Below are 10,108 nucleotides of genomic sequence, written 5' to 3'. Positions count from 1 at the left end.
GATGTTCTAGATCTATGTATCTAATATTCAATATCAATTATAATGATTAATATTATCTATTGGAATATTCATGGGGCCTATAGAAAGGGTCTCATTAAAAATCTAAAGGCTGTGATTAATAAGCCTAAGCCCATTATTCTTGTGCTAGTAGAGACTAAATGCCAAGAAGAGTCTTAACTTTGCTATCTTCATTCTCTTGGCTTTGATTTCACGAAAATGATTCCCAATATTAGTCAATTTGGTGGCATCATTGTAGCTTGGCAAAGCCAACTTGTTTCTATTAAAATTCTTCAAGAAGATAACTAATTTATACATATGAGATGTAGCTCGACTAGGCATCAGGATCTCTTCTGCATAATAGTTCATGCCCTTCCTCACTCTAATTTTAAAGGCGTATTGTAGGCAAAACTAAGCAATCTTGCCCTTATCATCACTGATATGTGGATGGTGTGTGGCTATTTTAATGATATTTTGTCTACAAGTGAAAGTGTTAGAGGTGCTGGAGGTAATTATAATTGATTTTATTAGTTTCAGTAGCGAAAGAGGATTGCAATTTGATTGATGTGGGTTCATTTAGCCCTAAATTTACTTGGAAGGATCTTTGTACCCCCAAATTCTCCTAATTATATGAAAGATTGGATCGAGCATTAGTGAATAGCTCATCTGTACTCCTTTCCCAATTTGACAATTCAGGTGCTAGTAAGAACTAATTACTCTGATCATAATCCTATTTTGACTAAGTTAAACGGTGATGGGTGCTTGCATTTGGGATTGAAACCTTTTAGATTTGAAGTGATGTGGCTTGGTCATGATAATTTTTAAACTTTTCTCAAGGATAATTAGAATGGAGAATCTGATTTGAATTTGAAACTTCTTGAATTTAAAGATTCAATACTGAATTGGAATAAAGAAGTTTTTATTTATGTGGAATGCAAGAAGAATGAGTTGTTGGCTTGCTTAAAAGGAATCTAAAAATCTAAAGCATGTTCTCATTATACCTTTCTAATAAACCTAGAAAGGAATTTATAGAAATTACTGGATGAATTGTTAAAACTTAAGGAGAACAAATGGTTTCAAAAGACAAGAACAGAGTGGATTAAGAATGGTGATAGAAACACACGCTATTATTATCTTAAGATGACAATAAGGAGAAGGAGGAACAAGGTTTTGACTATGAAGGATGATAGTGGTGGATGGATTTAGGATGAAGAAGCACTGAGGCTATAGGTTACTAATTATTTCAAGATAATATTTCAAGAAGAGGAACATGATGCTGAGATGTTACTTATGAACACATCCTTTCCTAGACTAGAATAAGGAGGACTTAAAGGACTTACGTATTGCCAATGGAGGAAGAGATTAAAAAATCAATTTTCTCTATGGGAGCCTACAAAGCCTTGAGATATGATGGATATACCCTTATATTCTATCAAGCCAATTGGAGTATAATGGGGCCAATTATATGCAAGATTGTGAAGGAGGTATTTAGTGAAACACAGTTACTAATAGAAGCTAATAGAACATTAATCTCGCTAATCCCAAAGCGAGAAAATCCTAAAATGGTTACTCATTTTAGACCTATTTCCTTGTGTTCAACTCATTATAAATGTGTCACTCATATCCTTATGAATTAATTGAGGAGTTTAATGGATGAATGGATCTCTCCATTTCAACCAAGTTTTATTCCTGGAAGACATATTCAAGACAACTTAGTCATTAGGCAAGAGTTCGTGCATATTATAAAGAAATCCAAGAAAAGAAAAAAAGGGTTTTATGGCAATGAAGATTGATTTAGAAAAAGTATATGATCGAATCAACTAGGATTTTCTACAACAAATCCTAATTGACATTAGATTAGAATTGACATTGATAAACCTAGTGATGCATTGTATTTCCTCTGTTTTTTATAATATCTTGTGGAATGGTGTTCAATTTAATTATTTTCTTCTGCAACGAGGTCTTCGACAAGGAGATCATTTCTCATCGTATATTTTTGTGCTATGTATAGATAGATTATCTCATGTAATCTTAGATGTGATAAATAGAAGAGAATCGAAGCCTATTCATATCACTAACTCTGGCCCATCAAATTTCCACCTCATGTTTATAGATGATATTTTATTATTTAGTGAAATTTGGAGAAGCAAGCAAGAATTATGATGTAGTATGTGAATAAATTTTATGCGACTCCAGGAGAATGATGAGCATCAACAAATTCTCAATTTTCTTATATCCAAATGTTAAGGCCAATATGAAGTCACGAATCAAGAATGTAACTAGAATAAAGATCACCGTTCTAGGGCTACCCTATCACTAGCACTCAAAGACCCATTGAGAAATTTCATTACATAGTGGATCGAGTTAAATAAAAATTATCTATATGGAAAGCCACTTGTCTTTTTATTACTGACTGAATTACTACCCAATGCAAGTTGCTAGATTGCCTATAAGTATTTGTAAAGAGGTATCATACTTACCATCCAATAAGTTGAGAGAAAATTATGTTGCCAAAGTAATATGGTGGGTTAGGTTTCAAGAAGCTAGAAGGTGTTAATTGTGCTTGTAGGGCTAAATTAGCTTGGCAACTAATCAATGGCAATAAGGCTTGTAGGCAAAGGTCCTTACTAAGAAATATATGATGAGATGAGGATATTTTACTTAAGGCTAAAATTGGTGATTTTATACTGTGGCAGTTTATTTGTCAACAAAGGAGATAGTGGAGAAAGGAATGAAGTGGCAAGTCAGAAATGGCATTAACATCAATTTCTTTCAGGATGTCTGGTTGTAAACAGATGGTACTCTAAAGGATAAGTGCTTAAGACCACTTACAAGTGGAGATGAGGAAAGCACAGTAGCAAATTGGACGCCATATAATACTTAAGATTTTATTGTATTATCTCAACTCCTACCTAAGAAAATTATTCAGAAAGTAATCATTATGTTGCCACCTTAGGGTAATGTTACATGTGACATTATGGTGTGAAAAGTTAGTTCCCATGACATTATGATCAAAGAACCCCAGAACAACTCATTGACCTTATTTACCAATTGGTTTGGAAATGGAGAGGTGTAAAGAGAATACAAGCTTTTATGTGGCAAGCCTATCAGAATAGGCTATTAACCAACCAATGGAGAAGTCATTGGAGTTCAAGCTCACCTTTTTATGGCTAGTGCAACACTAATACAGAGGGTGAGCTCTATTTTCTTTGTGATTGCAGTTATGCCAAGAAACTTTGGTATCAATTAATACAACCCAGGTACTACTCACATTTTTTTCTTACTACTTTGACTGATTGGTTTGCTTGTAATCTCAAGCAGACAATTAATTTTGATTTAAGTACTTATTGGAGAATGATTTAGGGAGTAACTATATAGAAGCTTTAGATTTCAAGGAATAATTTTTGTTTCAATCCAATGTTCCTAAACCAAATGACCCTGTTTAGTCATTAAGCATATTTGGAAGCATTTTTCCATGCCTGAAGAGACAAGTGAAGATGGTGAGAATCCTAATAGAAATAATGTGGAAACATGGAAAAGTCCTCCTCTACAATTGATTAAGGTAAACATGGATAGAGCCAAGTCAAATATTAATAATAGAACTACCTGTAATGGAGTGTTAAGGGATCACTCAGGGTACTGGGTGGTGGGATTCACACATTTGCTTGGAGATTGTTTGATGGTTGAAGCTAAGGAGTAGGCAATTCTTAAAGGATTGAGATTAGCTTGGAATATGGTGTTCAAGAAAGTCATTATTGAGTCTGATGCGAAATTGATTGTGGATAACATTAATCTTGATAATCTAAAGGCAATGGTAGCTTACTTCATCTGCAAATTCTAATACTACTAAATTTAGATTGGGAAGTGCAACTATTATATGTACCAAGGGAGATGAACCATGTTGTTGATATTTTAGCTAAGGAAGGCCTTCGATCTACTTCCTTATTATATGTGGTTCCCCTTTATTGAAGGGATATTGTGAATTGTGAGATGTTGGAATTACAGTCCCTTTTTATTTAATTTCTTCTATTAGGCCTTGCCCTCTATTGTGTGTGTGTGTGTGTGTTGTGTGTGTGTAAAACATTCCTTTGCTCTCCTCCATAGAAACCAATTTAGGAGGTAAACTAAACCATATTGATTGGCTTTGCAAATATAAAGATGGAGCAAATTTCATTTTAGTTCCCCTTTGATCATTTCATCTTAGTTTGGTTTGATTTTGGATTTGGTATTAGCAGTTAGGTATCCTAGCTTGGAGTAACTTGATGGTTGATGGCAAGTGGGGCAAGCAGTATCCTTGCTAGTAACCATATTGGTGAATTGAATGTGCTCGAGATCATTGAATGCAAGACCTTAAATGAAAACATTCTCGTCCCGTTTGGTGTTAGAAGTGAATGAAATGGAAGGAATGAAAAAAAAAAATAATTAAAACACGAAGGAAGATAAGTGAACTATATTTACAGGGAAAAAAATAATTTAATTCATGAGATTAAAAGTTATGATTTATAAGATTTTTAAAAGATGTGATAATTATTATTTATGACATATAATATTAAGTTTTATTATACTTATCATAAAAGAAAAGAGTAATTTAATTAATTTTTACTTTATTTTTTTTAATCCAATACATTCCTATCTTTTCTTGAGCCCAAATGAAACTTTAAAGTGATGAACTTGCTGTTGTGTGATGACATAGATAATATAGCAGTTTGCTGTTCTTTTCAGTTTGAGACGCCAGCTCCATCAAATCAGGGGTGGTGTCTGCCTCAAGCATGGGCCATGTAGACAACATCATTCGGTTCTTTCTATAATTCTTGCATTAGCTGTCTAGTTGATCATGCTTATATAGCGTCTTTTGCTTAAACTTTTCAATACATTTTTTTTTTTTCTGTCCTAATTAGTTGATTTGCATGTGGCCCATCATATAAATGATCTCTTTCTCTCTCTCTCTGCATTATATATACATAGTTAGATTCATGTTTTAAAATTATAAAATATTGAATTTTATGTTCTTTTCTATTGAACATATAAGTGATAGGTAAAGACTTATAAACATGGCTTCATAAATTTAACGTGTTTGTTTTCAATTAAATAAAAATATATAAATTTTTATATATTATCTATCCTATAATAAATTATTATTATTAATTTAATTAATATATTAAGATCTACTTGTTATAATTTGATTGGACATAAATATATTAAATATACAAGACTAAATACATAAATTTTACCCTAAATAAATCCCCAAAATGTATGAACTTGGAAGTCACATGTTTCCTGCCATTATGGAAAAGATGCCTATATGCTGTATTTAGCTCTCAAATCAATTTGTATGTTTTTAATTTTTTTTAATATAAGATCACGGACAACCAAAACAAAAACAAAAAAAAACGTTCATTCAAGTCATATAAAAAATATACAATTTGTGCCCTAAAATGGTGAGTCGTCAAAAATCTTAATATTAAGATTGTTATTTAAAACTTGGCAAGCAAATGAATCTCCACATTTGTCAGATTTGGACGTTGTTTGATTAGAAGCAGGAAAATGAGGTTAGGTACCTTCCAAATAATGCCAAAGGTTGCTTCCTCCAGCCAAGGAAACATGGGATGGTATGGGGTCGTCATCATGGTTTCTTAGATTGTGCATCCAATAATTAAGGGATTATGTGATATTAGCAAGTGCCACAAACCATGGAAGATGACTTGATGCTGAGAAATTTAAATAGAATAAAATAAAGGAGAAGAAGAAGAATGAATGAAATGGACTGGGGATGACTCGGAAGTCATAGTAGAGGCAAAAGATTAATAATTAGGTGTGAGTTTGGTGGTCACTTTGTTGCGTAGCGGTGACCGGAGATTCCCGCCACCCACTATTGACCGAAATTTAGTTCCCCTGTATATTCATAAGAATTGCTAATATTCCCGCGACCCACTTTTTTCATATGCTATCATTATTATAACCTTTAGGTGACTGGTTGTTCAACTCTAGGGAGAAAAAATTACAGACAATCCATTTCTTCTTTTTTGAAAAATATGAGTATAGCTTCTGCTAATAATAAAAAATATCTCTCTCAAAATATTGAGAATAATGAATAGATCTCTCTCAATTAAATTATTAGAGACAAATTATTTTTCTATTTGCTTGTTTTTACTTTTTATTGATTAAAAACATTTATTACATTTTGTTATATCATGAAAACTAAAAAATCAAATTGACCAACTTTACTATATTTTCATCAATTTCGTTATTAAAGTGTACATTGTAAGAAACCACCACACTCACCTAGAGAGGAGGGGCTTCAACAAGGTTTAAAACATGGTTCTACAATTTCATCATAATAAAGGTAGTGGTTGTGTATTGTAAATAGTTAAATTACTAGTTCATAAATAAGAGACTCTTCATAATATTTAGATAGTCTATTATTATGGAGTTTCAAATTTAAACTGCTTATTTTCTTCTATTACAATATAAGTTTGTTTGGGTTAAAATGTAATATTTTTTCCAGCCCAATTATTTGGACTAAAAAAAGTAATTTTAGCCCAAACTCATGTAAATTTCCTAAAAGAGTTGTGATTACTTGTTAAAAAGAAGAGCTAAGCACTACTTTAGATGTATCAAGGAGTACATGAAACTTATGAAAAAACTATAACCAATGGCCCTAAAAAAAGTATAAAAGCAAGAAAAAAACTATCATTTTGTACATATAAAAGAGAAGCCACACACATATACACGATCTATATGATTTTTCCAAACACTTCAACAACTCAACTCTATTATATACTTGCTCAATGCAAAAACTCAAACCTTCACCTTGCATCATCCCAAGCTTGCCCGACACAACTCTTTTATCACTATATAAATACAAAACAATTCCTTTAGGGCTATGCATCTAATAATGAGCACAAATTTCTCAACAACTAGTGAAGTGCTAGAGCCTCACAAAATCTTTTTCCAATTTTCTTCATCTTATATTCACTAATATCTCCTTTTTATTATTATTATTATCATATCTACTTTTACTATGCAAATCTTGTGTTTCTCCATCTTTATTTTTTCATTATCTTTACTTTTTAAGTACTTGCATTCGTGATTGATGAAATTGTGGGTAAATGACCTCAAAAACTTACTGTTTCATTTAAAAGTCAAGTTTATCACACTTTTGGAGGACCACTCCTCTATCACACTTGTGCACTGAACAACAAATTATTTTTAAAAGTTTTATTTGGTCTAAAATATATAATATTGAGTAGATGTTAGACATATATATTTTTAATTATACCCTTACATTATTGAGTAATTAGTGATAGGTTTTGAATAAGTTAAATCTCATATTTATTACACTTAAAAGTATGATAAAAAGATATAAAAAAATTAATAAAATCATGATTTAACTATTAAAAAAAAATAAAAGATAAATTAATTAACAAATAATATATACCGTGGTATATAATTTTCCATTTAAATTACATAATTTAAACAATAAATTACTTAATATCTTTTTATTTTAAATTATAAAATACTTTTGGAGGGAGATTTGGCATCTCAAAATATAAAAACATTTTGACAAAAAAGGTCTCATTAATATGTTTTTTTAATATTACCCTTCCTATTATATTCTCTCTTGAATATTCTATTATAAATGAAATATTTAAATGAAAGGAATTTTAAAAATTTATATTTTGTTTTAAAAAGGGTTATGGTGTAAAGATACCCACCAAGTAATCAGTCAAGAACATCCAATAGTCTAAAGTGAGAAAAATGAAAAAAATACCTATAACGTTGTCAAAGTTAGTGCAATAATGATCAAACTATTAACTTGTCTTAACATCGTTAGTTTTTGATGTAAAATACTAACTGTGCTTGTCATGTGTCAGTCTTTGTTAACATGACTAAATATAGGCAAAAAATACCTATAAAGTTATTAATTAATAACATCTAGTAGCCTAAAGTGAAAAAAATGACAAAAATACACATAACATTATCAAATTGGTGCAAAAATGATCAATTCATCAAATTCTTAAAATATTGATTGTTTAGTTTACACCTAAATATAAGTTCACCATTTTTCATTGACATTAACAAAAAAATATTCTCAATTAAAATTTTAAGAGGTTGATCAGTCTGTATGAGTAATTATAACGTTACTTTAGTAGGTGTAATAGTGATCAATCCCTCAAAATTCATGCCACGTGGTTTCTTTTCATCTTCACATATCCCACCCTCTCCCTCCCTTCCTCTCCACTCATTTTTCTTATCTGCAAAAACCTGAAATTCAACACAGTGAGATAGGTTGCATACAATCAAAAATTAAGAATAATGAGGCTGTGGCTCACTACAAAGAATGTAAGTATTTTATGAAGAAAGTTGTCTTTACTCGTAACACCTTCATTACTACACACACATCTCCTATGCCACCTACCAAAGGAACATTGGGGCATAACTTAAGTAATTTCGTTCATGATGAGGTTCAAAATCCTCAAATTGCTTTCACCACTACTACAAAAGAAAGAGTGATTTAACTTATTGTTTGGTCAAAATAAAATTTTTTCACACAATATTCATATAATGACCGATCAATTTCAATAGAATTTTACATCAGTAAAAAAAAAGTCAACTATTACGTATTTGTTGGCTAAATAATCAACATATAAGAGATTTAATCGATTGGTCATCTTTGCACTAATTTTGATAACATTATACGTATTTTTATTTTTTTTTTCACTTAAACTATTGAATGCTCCTGGTTAACGATTTTATAAGTATTTTTACTCTTTTATAGGTCTATATAAACAAAAACTAACACGTCACAACATAGTCAACATTTAATATTAAAAACTAATGACGTTAGAGCAAATTAATAGTTTGCTCACTTTTATACCAAATTTTGTAATATTGTAGATATTTTTATTTTTTTCTCATTTTAGGTTATTAGATATTTCTGATTAACCACTTGATAACTATTTTTATATCTTAACCCTTTTTAAAAAATAAAGTTATAAAATATATTTAAGGAGCTTCATTAATTTATGTGATTTTGTCAAAAAAAACCAAAAAATAATAATATTTTACTTTTACTTCATGAATGTCAGCAATCACTCCCAAGGCCCACTAACCAAACAAGTTATCATCCACAAAAAACTTAAAAAGGAATGTTTTTATGATTACAGGATTCAATTCAAAATAATATGAAAAGGCACGAATATGGAAAATATAAGACACTTTCGATTAAGCACCGTGCAATCAAAATAATTTGAAGGGAAAAAAATACGGAAGGAAATATTTGTGGGCCCTTTCGTCAGAACAAATAAAGGGAAATGACGTGGTGTAAAAGGGTGCAGAGAAATCAGCTGATCCGACGGCAGAGAGTGATGCCATCACCAACGGGAAGCATGCAGATCTCGATCCTAGGGTCCACAGCCAAAGCCTTGTTGAGCTCCAACACGAAGTCTCTGTAATACCTCACGTACTTCCTCAGAGGCGCATCGGGTGGTGCCACCACGGACCCATTCCACAAGGTATTGTCGTACCCGATCAGTCCTCCTACCTTTACCAAGTCGATCAGCCTCTTGTGATATTTCAATAGTTGTCCTTGTCCGCATCCACGAATATGAAATCAAAGCTCCCATGATTCTTTTCCTGTAATTCACCCCCACAATCCCACCACTCTTATCAATGCTGTTCATTTTCTTTGTTGAAGCTATAAGACGGAGGTATAAAAGCTTACATCTTTAACGAGCTCGTCAAGAACAGGAAGAGCAGGGCCCTCTCTGAAATCGATTTTGTGGGCTACACCCGGCTTTCTGAATTACCGGAAGGCCCAGTTCGTAGTTTTCTCTGTTAATGTCCATGGCCAGTATCTGCGACAATTCCGACCAAAGAAGCCGAAAACATTTCAGACATGTTTCGATGATTTTGATAAAGTAACGTTGAATCATTCAGATCAGAAAAATTGCACCGTGTTGCTTGTTGGTGATTGGTCCGTACCTTTCCGTCCTCGGGAAGAGCCAGAGCAGTGGCAAGAAGGGAGTAGCCAGTGTAGACACCGATCTCCCATGGTGTTCTTAGCATTGACAAGCTTAAGGAGCATGTTCAAGAACTGCCCCTCGTCTGC

The 10,108-nt window shown here is 32.0% G+C and overlaps 1 pseudogene; it reads right to left on the bottom strand.

Moving 5' to 3' along the window:
- Positions 1-9,118: 9,118 nt before the first annotated feature.
- Positions 9,119-10,108, bottom strand: part of LOC129286079 (caffeoyl-CoA O-methyltransferase 1-like) — a 1,536-nt pseudogene continuing 546 nt past the window's right edge.

This window comes from Prosopis cineraria, unplaced genomic scaffold (genome assembly GCF_029017545.1).
Source record: "Prosopis cineraria cultivar Desert tree isolate PC_DT_omini unplaced genomic scaffold, ASM2901754v1 PC11, whole genome shotgun sequence".
Taxonomy (NCBI): domain Eukaryota; kingdom Viridiplantae; phylum Streptophyta; class Magnoliopsida; order Fabales; family Fabaceae; genus Prosopis; species Prosopis cineraria.
The sequence above is the reverse complement of the archived record's forward strand: the minus strand, read 5'-3'. Positions and strand labels throughout refer to the sequence as shown.